At 38.6% G+C, this 14,117-nt stretch overlaps 1 protein-coding gene across 6 annotated transcripts in view; it reads left to right on the top strand.

Moving 5' to 3' along the window:
* The window catches only part of RIMKLB (ribosomal modification protein rimK like family member B), a 57,646-nt gene that overhangs the window by 24,378 nt on the left and 19,151 nt on the right, over positions 1-14,117 (top strand). The gene's annotated exons all lie outside the window — the stretch shown is intronic.

Here is a 14,117-nt window from a genome sequence, read left to right as displayed (position 1 = left end):
CAGGGGTGGCATTTGGTAACGAGATTTCTATGATTGTGTTGCTGTAAAGTGGAAGAACTTGAAGAGAAATGTAATCTGGAAATATTTAAAGGAGATTCTTAGAGGAATCTGTGGACGAGTGAGATAAATGAACTAAGGAGACTTGTCATACCTAATGCTGGTAGGAAAGCTTCTGTTTACCATCTCTGCCATTGATTTGTTTGTGATGAGATCAGTAGCCCCTCAGTGCTTTTTGCTTCTTTGTAAATTGGGCAGATGCTTATTTTGGAAAAGACAAGACAGAGAGCTTTAGAGCTTTTAGTGCAGAGTAAATGCATATAAAGATATTTATCAATTTGTAGGGATTGGTAAACTCAGGACTACACTTACAATCTAGAGATCGGTGGTAAGATAGCTAACCTCTTAAGTGTGTTGCCTTCAAAGGTCAAAACAAACTGACAGTGGGGGATGTCCCTTCTGCTTGCTTTAGTCTGCTGTCTGTGAGTACAATACTACCACTGCATGGGGTTTTTTTTTTTTTTTTTTTTTTTCTTTTATTTGATGGGTCTGATTGGAAGGACTGTATACCTGTGTAATTCTGAGGAGCATTTTCTTTTAAGAAGATAGTTACAGATTGTGTGGAGTGTCTTGATTAGGGAACATACTAAGCAAATGTCTTAATTAGTTAACATCTTCTTGGCACTAGGTGGAAGCTTCTGCATCCAGAACAGGTGAGAAATAATACTGTGGTGTTATATTTGTATTTTCATTACAGTATGGGTATGGAGCACATACGCAGCTACTGCAGTGTGGTTTTAATCCTCTAAAGCTGGGAAGAGGAAACAAGCCCAGCGAGTGAGCCTACAGAGGTGTGGGGAAAAATGAAATTCTTCCTTCTCTAGCTTTGCTTTATGTATGGTTTTACGTTAATGTCTGTCAAAACGAAGAAATTTTGGGTTTTAGTCTAGAATAATTTTTTATTTTGGTGGGTTTTTTTTTTGGTGTAGAAAAATACTGTACTCATGAAGAGACCCAAACCTGTTGTCTGGTGTGTATCTGAGTAAATCAAGTTTTTCTCTGATACACAAAAAAAAAAAAAAGACACAGAATCTCCCTGGAGATGGGAGTTGATGTTATCTCTGCGAGCTTTATAGTCAGTTTTAACCCAAAATTTTCCTGAAATATCACAGTTAAATTCTTTCCTTTAAGAAGGACACATTTGTCTCCAAAATAAGTGCCTCCAGTTCATAAATTTAATGCGATTTTTACTAGAAAGTCCTTAGAATGGAATGACAGGTCAAAACAGTAAGCTGAGGGGATCCTTCCATTCCCCAGAATTCAGACTGAGTTAAACATATTTAGGAACGCTTGGAAAGGACAAGTAGTTGGATATTATTTATTAAAAGTTTCTGACACTGTAGAAGTACTTCTAGATGCATGTCTGTTACAAGGTGAAAACTCACATGGGATGCTTCTCCATTCAGCAGTTTGCTTAAGTAATAAAAGGGCAAATTACTGAGATTAAAGAAGGTATTGTTTGGTAGCAGGCAGAGATGAGGTGCATAAGTTATGCTTTTTAAAGGTATGTAGTAGATTTTTGGCATTGCAGGGAAAATTTTAGATTCATCTCAGATAGGAGGAGAACCCTCTGCCGTTCTGTGTTACTTGAATTCTTCCTCTGGATTTCCTTCTGCTTTTGGAAAGACCTTTCCAATTATCAATTTTTCTTTTTTTTTTTTTTTCCCAGGTGTGCCCTTAATTTTTTTTTCTTCACCTGCTATTTAAAATTAACAGAAATTGGACATTTAAAACAGGGGAGAGACTGACTGTTAAGAGTGGAGTGAGTTTGTAGTAAGGTTAGTTTATATACGTTTAGTCTCTGTTCTTGTTCTGTAGCATTTAAGACTTGTGTTTTAGGATGGGATTGTTTAATGCTTGTGACTTTCTGCATTTGGGGGTGGGGAGATTGCAGAACTTGTTATTTCTAAGGCTCTCAGTGTTGGTGGGCTCTGGATAGATGATATAAAAGGACAGGTATCTGTCAGAGGTGTGTTCTGTCAGTTGAGGATGCTTTAGACTTTTAAAACACTGTAAAGCATGCTTATGTGACCCAGGAATGTTCCGACATCTCCTAGTAGGAACCATTGTACAAAAATGCTGATGAAATACAAGAGGTCTCACCTACAGCCATGTAGAAACTAAAAGATCATGTCTGGATTATAAACAGATGTCTGGTTTTGCTTTTGAAGCGTGGTCTGTGCTGAGCTGTGATTTTAGGTAAAGGTTTCATCATAAGGCCTCGCTAAATTTACAGCTCCTGGCTTCCGAAATGAAGTTTCCCTCTCGCACCCCTGTTCCCAGTTATGCCGTCATTTCTTCCCTGTGCAGGCACTTGCACTCATCTTCTAAGCACAAGCTAATTAAGTTTGCTAAAAAAAAACCCTTCCTGTTTCCATTTGTCAATTTTCTGACATCCAGGTTTGCTGAGGTGGTCTGTGGTGCAGGCATGTGAGTACCAAAGCTGGCTCTAAGTGCAAGCAGTAGGGAGATGGGTATAGGAATATCTTCTTTTGATGACGGAACATGTTCCTCTTGTTTTGTTTGCTGTGTGTTCACTTTTATCTTAGCTCTGGCAACTGCTGAGTCTCTGTAACTCAAAGGTGTTTGGTTGGGTTAGGACCCTACTGCTGTTGTCAACTAAAGCAGGTCAGGTAAACAGAAGAGAGGTAAATAGGGGGGAAGAGGACAGCTTTTAATTCAGATCTCAAGTAACCATTCTCTAAGTTTCAGTTCTTCACTACTTACTAAGCTTTGCATGGTCTATTGCAGTCACGTCTCTGTTTTCTAGATATGTAGCTTTCCTTTTCTTTCTCATCCCTACTTTTTTCTTAGACCTGGTTCATGCTGCCTTTGACATATTAATACAATACTGGCTTTTCATTTTGGGAGTGCTAATCTTTGTTTTCAGAGTATTCATAGATTGTTAAAACATTGAGTTTCTAAGACCATTATAATTGTGCACAAAGTATTTATCATAAATATTAACTTTGAAATAGTTTTGGTACCATATTGAAATGGTCTGGTTTTTGGTGTGTGTTTAGGGTTTTTCCTAGTTGTCAGTACTAGACGTAAAAGACATCAACACACCTTTGGTTCGCACAATGTTCAGTTGTCAGGATATCATATTAATTTGACATTCACATTCACTGCAGATTATCTGAATATCGTTCTAGATTGATTATCTTATTTAGAAACCATAATGCAAAAGACAAAACATAATCTAAAGGAAGTAGTATAGAGTCCTCTGTAAATAAATAGATAAATAAAATCCTTAAACATAGGGCTGTATTCCTGGCCATTCTCACTGCTTTCTGTTACTGTTTCTGACAAGTCTCGTTCAGTGATATCCTGCTCTGTATGATATGTATTCCCAGTAGATATAGACAGGTGTCTGCTCAGTTGTCACACTGGTTCCACACTTGGCTCAAACTTTTTTTTATGGCTATGTAACAAGCCAAACTTAGAAATTGCTCTGGGGTAAAAAAAAACAGTGTTATTGGTTTGGTATTAATTCAGAGTAATTGCCTCATCTGATTCACTTTACAGCCACGTGAACATTGCTGCTAGCACAAAAGAAGGAGCAGTGTGAGGAGATTGAGTGAGAGTACTAGGAGCAGAATAGGACCACGGTTTTTGAATGCCAGTGCAAACTCAGGTCTTAATGACTCTGCAACTACAGTATTAAATGAAAAACACGATACAATGCTTCCTAACATAAATGCCGACCATTGCTGAAAGAAACACGTTAAGCGTGTGGCTTATGGCTTCCCTTGCAGTCTAATGATTTCATTACTACTCGGTGAGCTGAGTTAGCTAGTTACCAAATGCAAAAACAATCGCTGGTTTTCTTTTTCTTTCTCTCTCTCTTTTTTTTTTTTTCCCTCCCCCTTTCTTTTTTTCCCCCCTCCTCTCAGAGCAACAAGCTGATCCGACTTCCTATATGGTTGTATGATCACTAGCTCTGATGCCAGGTGAGAATTAGGAGTATGGGGGTACAGGAGATAACTTTTCTGCTGCAGCGCGCAGTTGAACCAGGTTAAATATAACACGGAACTGCGTATTTTATTTGGACGGTTCTCTTTTGTGAGTCTTATCCGTGTTTTATGAGGTCTGCCTACATAGAAAGGTTTCTGTGTTATCTTTAGGGAAGACTAACACCTTATGGCATATTCTAGACATTTCTGGAGAAGCTGCATTAATCCCCCCAGATTCATCAGCATTCCTTCATACGGTTTTTGAGCAGGTGAGGTTACTGAAGCTGTGGCACAGCATTTCCACTCCCATGGTCTACACAGACTTTGAATCGATACGGCAGCACTAAAACAGTCTCGTTACTACTGATGCGCAAGCTTTCCTGATTGTGAATACTATTGTTAACAGTCCGTGTTAGGATCAAACTTGGGAATTGTAATCATGCATCAAAAAGGCATTCCTTTTTTTAATAAATGTATAGTCTTAATATCTTAAAGGAATGACCCAAACCCTTCCTCCCAGCAAACTTTTGAGCTTAAAATTTGGAATTTGCAGCCTTTAACACTGTTGATCATTGAGGAGAAGAACACAAGAAGCTGAGAAAGCAAATAGGGAAAGTGCTGTGTTAGAACCTCTTTTAAATTCCTTTTGGGAGCTTTCTTTCATATAGAGTTTCTTAAATGTTGCTTTTCCCCTGTTACCTTTTTGTGTTTTGCATTTGTAGTTCTCTTTTCTTCTGGCCAAGATTTTTTTTCCTTCATTTTAGAGAAGAAGCTAATAACTAAAATATAATAAAATATATTATTTTTTTTTTTTTTTACTTCTTACTAAGGTTAGGCTGTCTTGTTCTTTTCTGTTTTTGACTGAGATTCCTTCAAGAAAGCTGAAGTTAAGTTTAAGCATGCTGCAACACACTTGGTAGTAGCAATGGCTGATGAACCTGTTGTTGCTAATCCAAATAATAATCTCGAAAATCCTGTTCTACTTCAGAAGTCATCGGAAGGATTAAGATGCAGAAAATTTTAAGATTACACTGACACTGAAAGTCAGTGTCCTACATGTTTTTCCTTCTGTGCTGCCTTCTCTTTCCTGTGGATTCAGGTCATCATGTAGGTGTGCAAATACTTCTGAAGGTAAAGTGGAGAGGCATCGTGGGATTTGGAAGCAGCAGCTGCTATAACAAAAGAGTAGGACTGTTTATTTCTGTGGCAGTGCTGGCTTGTGCTGATTTATAGTGTTTGTGTCCGAGTGTGGTGGTTTGTCAGGTGTTAGAACTGATTGGACTTTCACTGCCGAAAAGGCAGTCTGTCTTACTCCTCACCTCTCCTAGTCAGTGCATGCCCACCCTTTGCTCTTGGCGTATGGGATCTGGTTAACTGAGGTCTTGCCTCACAAATGTCTCGGGTAAGTAACTGAGTGCAAAAAAACCCTGAATGGTGCTCTGCAAATGTAGTTATATCTGACCTAACTCACTGAGAGGATGAGACAAGTGCCAGAAATGGAGGAAAGGAGAGCGGAACCGTGTGGTCAGAACAGGGCAGTGAGCCTGCCTCCTTCCGTTTTGGTGGCAGATTTATTCTCTCAGCTGTTTTGTGAAACCTCACCCCAAAGTTAGTTTCACTGTTTTTTGGCTTATGCTGATTTAATACCTTTCTATTACTCAAAGTAGCAGTGGTGTTCTCCTCCTCATCATGCCTTATTTGTTTTTTCACAATGTTGATACTAACAACTGCAAAGCTATGGTAAGCTGAAAACTTAGTACTCCCCACCCCCCCAGCTTCTTCTTGGTCACTAACACCTGGACAGATGAGAGGTGACGGGAGCACAGTGCTGGTGGTGTGGTGAAAGACAAGATTGTGCCCATGTATGTCAGCCCTGGCTTAGATCAGATCAGCTTAAACTGATTGTGAAACCCAAGGTTTTTTGTTTTTCACGTGTGAAAACAACACAGAAAGTATTTGTAGTGCAGTTGCTAGAAATACATTTCAAAGGCATATAGTGAGTGAGGGCAGGTTACATAAATCCTGTTTGTGAGTCTGAGCTTTCTCTTAATATGAAGAATCGTCATATTCATTGAGAGCCTTGATGGGAAATCGAATAGACAAAAGACGATTTAATCACTGCTTATGCAGTGGCTGTATAGCATGTGTGGGTGCATATACTTGTATAAGAACTGGGGGACCTTTTTGCAACATTCAAGTCAAAACCATGTCCCTTGCACTCAGACTCATTAACTTGAGCTGTGAGAGAATTTGCTTTGTTATAATTCAAATAATTTAAAACTTTGATCAACAGCTACACTTCATTTTTAATTTCAGTAAATTTAAATGGATCTCATCCTGAATATTTTTTTCTTTTGAGTTTATGCTATGGAAAATATTTAAAATTCTTCTAACTTTGCCCTCGAGCAAATTAGAACAGCAGATGTGCGATGGGAACTTCAAATAAACTCAGTGGGAAAAGCAAAAATTGACTTTTCAAGGTGTTTGAAATCACATCTTTTCCAACACTGTTTTGTTTTGTTTAATGAATCTTTTGATTCCCCTTTTGTGGCATTTTTCTTTACAGTTTTTTTTACAACACTCCATTTAAAATGCATCTTAACAGTTATATGACTAAACCCTCCATGTTTGGGAATAGGGCTGAAATACTGTATGTTTCTTTCTATACTTGTTTGAATGTCTTTTAAGTAGTCTCTGGAAATGTATTTTTTGTTAGTGATGCAAAGTTTCTTAATTGTGTGAGTGTTTATATACATATAATAATGGTAGCTAAGGCTTTAATATGATTTCAGTATAGTTTCCATGTTTATATACCTACCATAAAATCGATTCTCAGAGCAAGATGGTGGTCTAGAATTAGTGTTTGTAATATACCTTTTATATGTTTTTGTATTTGGGTCCATTCACTTCACATTTATGCATGACTCTAAAGAAGTGCTTGTGGTTTGGGATTATAAGCAAACAATGGATTGTGACTAGAAAGGTAGCTGAGAAACACAGGTCTGGCCATAACCACTCTGCTTAGTATTGATTCAGTACCCATATAGGCAGCTGGTCTGTTTCCCCTTTGTGCCCGAAAAGAATCCCTAATCCAGAATAGCCATAATCACTTTGAGCATTGTCGTACTTCCCAAGTTTTTCCACCATTTTCAGTAGCCCATGCATTTCTAAGAATGATTCTGTGTTCTTCCTGAGGAAAGGAAAAGATCCTCTGAGTCCAGGAAGGGACATAAAGTAGAGCTGGTTTAGCTCGGGTACCTGCTTGCTGTCTATTTGGACCTGCAGCAGTGGCCTTTTGTGGAAGTTTTCACAATGCTTGCGTTAGGAATTTATGAATTACAGCTGAAGCTACTCCTCTTTATTTCTGTTTCAGAATAGAATGGCGTAGTACTGTTCTAGAGAGATCAGTTTTGCCCCTGCTACGCATGATTTCATTTGAACTGCTGAGCTATGGAAGTGTATCTTGGTGAGAAAGCCTTTTTGATTAAGTTTGTGTGGAGAGGGAGATTGAAGTCATATTAAATGCATAGGATTAAATGCCAGCACTTGTTAATTTGATTTGAGAAACTAGTAAGTAGGATAGGAAGGGAGAGAAGATGAACTTAAAACGCGCAGCACAGAACTATTGTGGAAATCTCTTTCTGTGTACACTAGAGTGAAAAATAGCTTGGTAATACTAGATATCAAGGGGGCTTTTGCACGGCAGTGAAATTGTGGCAACTTAGTGTTCAAACTAATAAACTGTGGCTGTCAGGTGATAAGTGATGCAGAGGAGAAAACGCCTGTGCATCTCCAAAGGGGGAGGTTTAGTTTGGTGTTAATAAATTGGTGGATTTCTAAAAAGTCAGTGCTTAGCTGCTCTTCAAAGGTTAAGTTCTAGTTTAAATAAAATTGCATTTAAAGTGCTATACTTTACTATGTATCACCCAATTTGTGGGAATTCATGTTGCTTACGCTTGTTTTGTAAGATAAATACGTAAAGTTAAATCAACATATTGCAGCAGGCTTTTGAGGTATAGAATGGTATTTTGTTAATGTTAATTCTACTTTTGTTAATTATTCGTAAATTCTGCCACTCTCTTGGCAGAATGCGTGTTTGAAGTATGCTGAGTTTTAAAAATTTTAGAGATCTAGTTGTGTTTGACTTTGGTGAGGGAACGTATATCTTGTTATTGCCAGTAATCGGCTGTTAAAGTTTGGGGTATTTCCCTTTTGAGCTTTAAGCTTGCTTTTACATGGCAATTAGGATGAAACACATTTAATTCTCTGCAAGTAAACTGTAAGTAGTTATTAAACACTTTAGAACTTTAACACAAATATTATGCAGCATCTTGTGGCTAACAGATATCAGGAGGATGAATGTACTGGAAATAGTAATGCACTGTTTTGAGAACAGGAGTGAGTCTAGGTTTGTAGAAAAATTCACTGATTTTTGTTAGAACAACTGATTAATTGGGAAAAGGAGGTAGCAGAATGTGATGTCCTCAAAATATGAGGAAAGGTTTGTGTGATGGAAGGCTAGCGTGTTTTTCCCAGCTGAGTAAGTTGAATTCATTGTAGCCTGCTTGCTGAGTGACTGTTCATTTGGGAAACGTTAGCAACTCGATGGATGGATGGATGAATAAATTGGTGTAACGAAGTTGAGAGAGAGCTGGAGACTTTCATGATAGCATACAGATCTCTGAGGAGAAATCTGGGTAGTGTTTTTGGAAGTTCTCAGTCCCTGTTAGCTCCTGTTGGGAATGTCATGGGAACTGGTGTATGTTGAGTGCTTTTGAAAATTTGATTCAAATTTTATTTTTTGGAATGCTGCATGCACAATGACCATGCATTATTCGACTTGTATGCTATGCCTGTTAGAAAAGTATTCCACGTGCTAGATCTGTCTGAATACTGAAACGCTTTATTCCTGCTACGTTTTACTTATATATTTCAGAACAGTTGGCATTTATTAGGGGTTTTGCCAAAGACAGAGGCAGTCACTGAAGTTAAGTTCTTCTGAGAAGTGGCTGCATGTGGCAGCTGTGGCCGCAGAGGTGAGGATTCCTTTCGTAGCTATCCATGCTCTACAAGGAATAATTTAACTTTGTTGTCACGTTTGGACACTTCTCATATTCACACAGTTCTTGGATAAATTCTATGAAATGTATACATTTGGAAGCCAGTTTGAAAGAAGGTGGCTTAATGACTTGAATGTTTTATGTTGCTGGGTTCATGGCAGCACTGAATAGGGAGCTTCTGCAAACCCACCCTTTGTGCATCATTCCTGCTCTTTTGATCCATTTGGTCAGAAACATGATGAGATAGGTCACGAGCTTCCGTGGGTAGCAAGGCAGTTTTCAGTTGTCTTCAGGCACAGATTGAAAGGCTCAATGTTTTCCATCATGGAAACCTATTTACTGATTTAGGTTTTTCTAATGTACGTGTAGAAGTAAATGTAAATGTAGTATTTCTCCCTGAGAAAGTTTATTCTTCGTTACTCTTATGTCAGCGTCCTTTGTCTTTCTTCCCTAGGCCATAGCTTCTGACATTTTCAGCTACTTTAGTATTTTCATCTATCATAGTCTATCAATTAATACTGATGATTCAAATTGTATAAAAATAGAAGCTTGATACCAGTAATTTGATTTGCATGTAAGCCTACCCAGATCTCCTTCTGCTTGTGTATTAAATACTTTAAGCATTTAGCTTTGTATCATACCATTTTGTTGAAGAAGTTGGCTATGGTTCTTACAGTCACATACTGTACTTGAAGACCTGAATTTGAGTCCTAAGTACTTCATGGTCTTGGTGACTCAGTTTTCTTTTTTTGACTGTTTTCCAATATTATAATTTGGAATGAAAATACTTTTATAAATTTATTTGATAGTACTGAGATTTATTTTTTGTTAAAAGTGCGTGATGTTTGCTATAATGAGAGCTATAAAAGCTCTGTAATTATTTTTTATGTCCTTGCAAATCTTTGAGATTTTAAGACCTATCTCCTGAAACGATGTTCCTTCTGTGAAAACATTTGCATTGTTTCAGCTGAAAGTACAGTTGTTCATAGCGTGCAAAGCAATATCTCGTGCCCAGTTTGCAGTAGCTATTAATCTGCTGATGAACTGATTCTTGTAAAGATTGGAAGGGATTTGTGTAGAGTGCAAACTGAATAGAATGAGTTTTAAAAATGTCTAGCAATTCAAAATGCTGCTTCGGTGTGAATTAAGATGTTCGGAAGCCGCACACAGTTTCTTGAAATCTTAATCCTTTTTAGCCATCCATAATGCCGTCAGCGCAGAAGCGCTTCTTTGAGTTTCTAAACCACAAGAAAGTAGGATAACTGGGTAGATGAAGCACCAATGGTTATGGATTGTAAAGGTGTGAGGCTGCAGTTTAAGAATTTACATACTCTGGCTGTGGTTGTGATTGACTTGCAGCAGTGTGCTTGGCTTGCGAGCTTTATATGAGGTATTGTTACAATGCCTGTATTTGGGCACTTAGCTTGTCCCAGTTGTGTAGTGAGATTCGTTATTGTTGAACCCCTTCAGTGGGGCTTAAGGTCAAGCATTTTGCCTTGTGTTTTGCTGTAGGGTGGGAACAAGCACATAGTCAGCTTAGGAGTCTTAGCTGATGGGCAGCAACTTGTTAAGTCGGGATAACTCAGTTTTGTTTGTATGTCTGTATCTGGAGGCATTTCATTTGGAATGTGTGCCACCTAAATGATAACTCTTAAAGAGTGAGGCTTTTTAATTGAGAAATTGTGATTGTGAGATAAATTTGTCATAGGGAAGAAGACAGAACATGCTTAAAAAAAAAAAACCAACCCTCATGCATGAATGAGGTCTGGCAAGTTCCAGAATTTTGTGATTTTTTTTCCAAAGTATGTGCATCCACCCTAAACTTGTACTAAATCAGGTTGTTGAGAAGCAACTGTCATCCTGAGTATCTTGCTGTGCCAATAGGCTCTACCATGTTAGCTGTAACTGTCTGGAGAACTTTCTTAAGGTATAGATACATGTCTTCTGATCTCACTGGTAACAGCAGTAGAAGTTTCTGCCTCTTTCTTCTGTCTTCACTAGAGATTAATGCTGTGCTCATTTTCTGTGGACTTCACGGGTTCATGTGATGGCTTCTAATCTGTTTGGGTCAAAATTAGCCTTTTTAGCAGAGACCAGCTACTTTGCACTTCAAGTGCACCTGCTGTTCTTCAGGAATGAAAAGCAGCAGGACCAGTTGGGCCAACTGATGAAGAATCATGCATTTACCCACTCGCTTTTATCATGTGCTACTTTGAGCTGTCTTTTGAGAGAAACTTGAGGCTTTTCGGCTTTGAGGGATGTGGTGTAACTGGTCAAGTTCAGTCCCAGGTGATTACAGTTCGCATTGCAAAAATTCCTTTTGCACTTTCATCTGAATACTGTGATGTTTGGTGTATAATGTTAAAGGTCTACCATATTCCATTTTGGAGACTTCATCCTGCAGAGGAAGAACAAAGAAAGCTGGTACTGAGTGAACGAACAGGTCTTGTTCAAGTGCAGGATTTACATCTGTTTTTATAGTGATATTCCAACTCAGGAGTCTTTATTTCATAGGCCCAAAGAATACTCAAATGTTTTATGATAACTCAAGAAATTGTTCTCCAGGCACTGGTAAAATGGTTGTTGTATGTTGGTGAAGTTCATAGTATTAGATAAGCACAAAATCTCCCTTTCCTGGCTCTCGGTATTGGTACTTCAAAGGACTGTACAGCTGTTTGCCGTATCTGCAAGGTCATGGGCATCCACTGAGAAAGTCAACAAATGGACCAACTTGTTATTTGTCAAGGTACTTCTGTATGATCTGAAGATCTGCTTTCTGCGTGTTTGTGAGGTCAGTTCATTGTCCACAGACAACAGTGAATGTAACTCACTACTGTTCTGGGACCAGGATGGTACTATTACTGCAAAGGAAAGAGTTCATCTCCATTTAAAAAAAAATAAAAATTTGATTACCTCTTACCCACTTTTTAAGTAACATCTCTGTAACATCTTTTTTTTCCTTTCTCCCTCTTTACATTCATGAATTGGTTCTTTGGAAAAGAAATTAACTGTATGCATTAATATCTTCTATGTTACTGCTTTCAGCACGTCATAGTGAATAAATATTATTTTATCAGCCTACTCGGCAATAATGACCATTAACCCGATTGTTAACTGCTGGGTCTCAGATGGAATGCTGAATACAAGCTTGTTCCAAAATGGCAGAATCTGGCTCTCCTTTTTACTGTGATAAAGCTGCTTCTGTTTGCAGCACTGTGTTGCTGGGAGACTGCAGCTAATTTTTATGGCGCATGTCAGTAGTAGTGATTCAAATTATACATTTCATTGAGTAGCTCTTCTCTTTGTTTGTAAACTCTCTTCTATGAGGGGAGAGAAATTTTTTTTTGTTCTGGGGAGAACAGTATCCAGACCAGAGAAAATGACCGGATCTGGAACAAAAGCTCAGATTGTTCTGTTGATAACATTGTTGTACTTCCAAAGTCACGCCAGGGGGGATGGTGGCCCGGCTGAATTTACACCAGTCTGATAGTCAAGTCTAATGCAGGTATTCAGGAGAATTCCAGGTGATCCTCAAACTGCTGTTTGTCAGATTCCATGGTGCAGAACTTCAGCATGTGGTGTGACTTTAAAGCGAAACAACAAAAGAGACTCTGAGAGATTATGAATTAGAAAACTATGTGGTTCTGGTTCACAACAAAGATACAGCGGCAATTTTGGGACTCTGTAGGAAATGTAGTCCTTTTTAAAATGATTGTTACGCAGCTTGCATGTGGATCAGGACATGCATGCAATTACAGTGGCAAAAAGTGGGTGTAATTGGGTGTGCACCTAAAGGAGAAAATACATGTGTAAGGTGGAATCTGACTAATAAGTTAAAAATCTTTTGCTTGCTGAATCTGTACTTTTCTGGCTAAAGGACATGGTAGTCCATTTCCTGATGTTCACATTCTGCTTAGGTTTTTAGCAGTGTCTTGTTTTTAATCTTGCTTTGAGATGCCTCTGTAAAATGGTGTGTGTCTGAAGCCTGCTTGCTTAAACACACAAGTCATGTCAGCTGCAATGCGGCAGTGCTTGGTGCTAATGAGGTGAGCAGCCAGAGCACCCGTCTGCTTATGTTTTCTCATCTCTGTGCAGTTATGGCAAGGAGCAGTGGAAAAAGGGATTTGTATTGGATATGGCTCTGTTTTGGCCTTTCCAGAGTGTGGTTCTGTGTCTTCCTGAGGACTGGGCAGCTTATTTCTACTTCCATTTTGGGAGTTAGTGGGTTGCTTCACTATATTTAAGGCAAGCTCTAAAATACATTCTGGTTGGGAGGAGAGAAGAAAATGGGAAGTATGGGGGGGGGGGGGAACGGACACCCCTGCCCCCTCTTCCCCCTCCCCCATTAATTCAGATGCACCTTGAAATTAAATATATTGCCTGGCAATATCTGTCTTCAGGTTGAGTAGATGCAAGTTTGTATTTGGAAAGTAACATCTTTGGAATAGAGCTAATCAGGTAATTAATTTGGGCTAGATCTGAATAGTTACAGCTGGCCTTTCATAGGCACATAAATGCAGATGCACTGTGATTTCTCGGCTCACCTTCTTTCTCTTTTTAACCCTTAAGGTGCTCACAGCAGTGTGAGCTGTGTATTTTACACTGAAATCAAAAAGTTTTACTTTGAACATAAGGCACATAAAGTGAATATCAAATCCTATTTGTCTCTTCCCATCCTCAGATACCAGACTGTCTTCATTGAGCTTGATGCCTTCCCGCCCAATCTTATCGTATTCCCATTCCTGCAGCCTGTCTTTCAGTGTTTCTTTTTCAGAGACATAGTCTGTAAAACTATAGGTCATGATTAAGTAATACATTGGTCTTGATGACAAAGCTGGGTTTCCTTCTAGTTTGTGCCTTAATGTCATGGGGTGCTGCCCCTTTAGCTGAATAAGTTATTTTTGAGTACTTATTTAGTATAAATCAGATTGTTGAAATTATCTTTGTTAAAAATACTGCCTTTTTTTTTTTTAAGGCTCATATCTAATCTGTTACTTTGGCAATATGTTGTGTAACATGATATCACAAACAGAGGGATCAATAC

Source organism: Nipponia nippon, unplaced genomic scaffold (assembly GCF_047370975.1).
Source record: "Nipponia nippon isolate SJK-2023a ecotype South Korea unplaced genomic scaffold, ASM4737097v1 scaffold_3, whole genome shotgun sequence".
Lineage (NCBI taxonomy): Eukaryota > Metazoa > Chordata > Aves > Pelecaniformes > Threskiornithidae > Nipponia > Nipponia nippon.
This window is presented reverse-complemented; position numbering and strand designations above follow the sequence as displayed.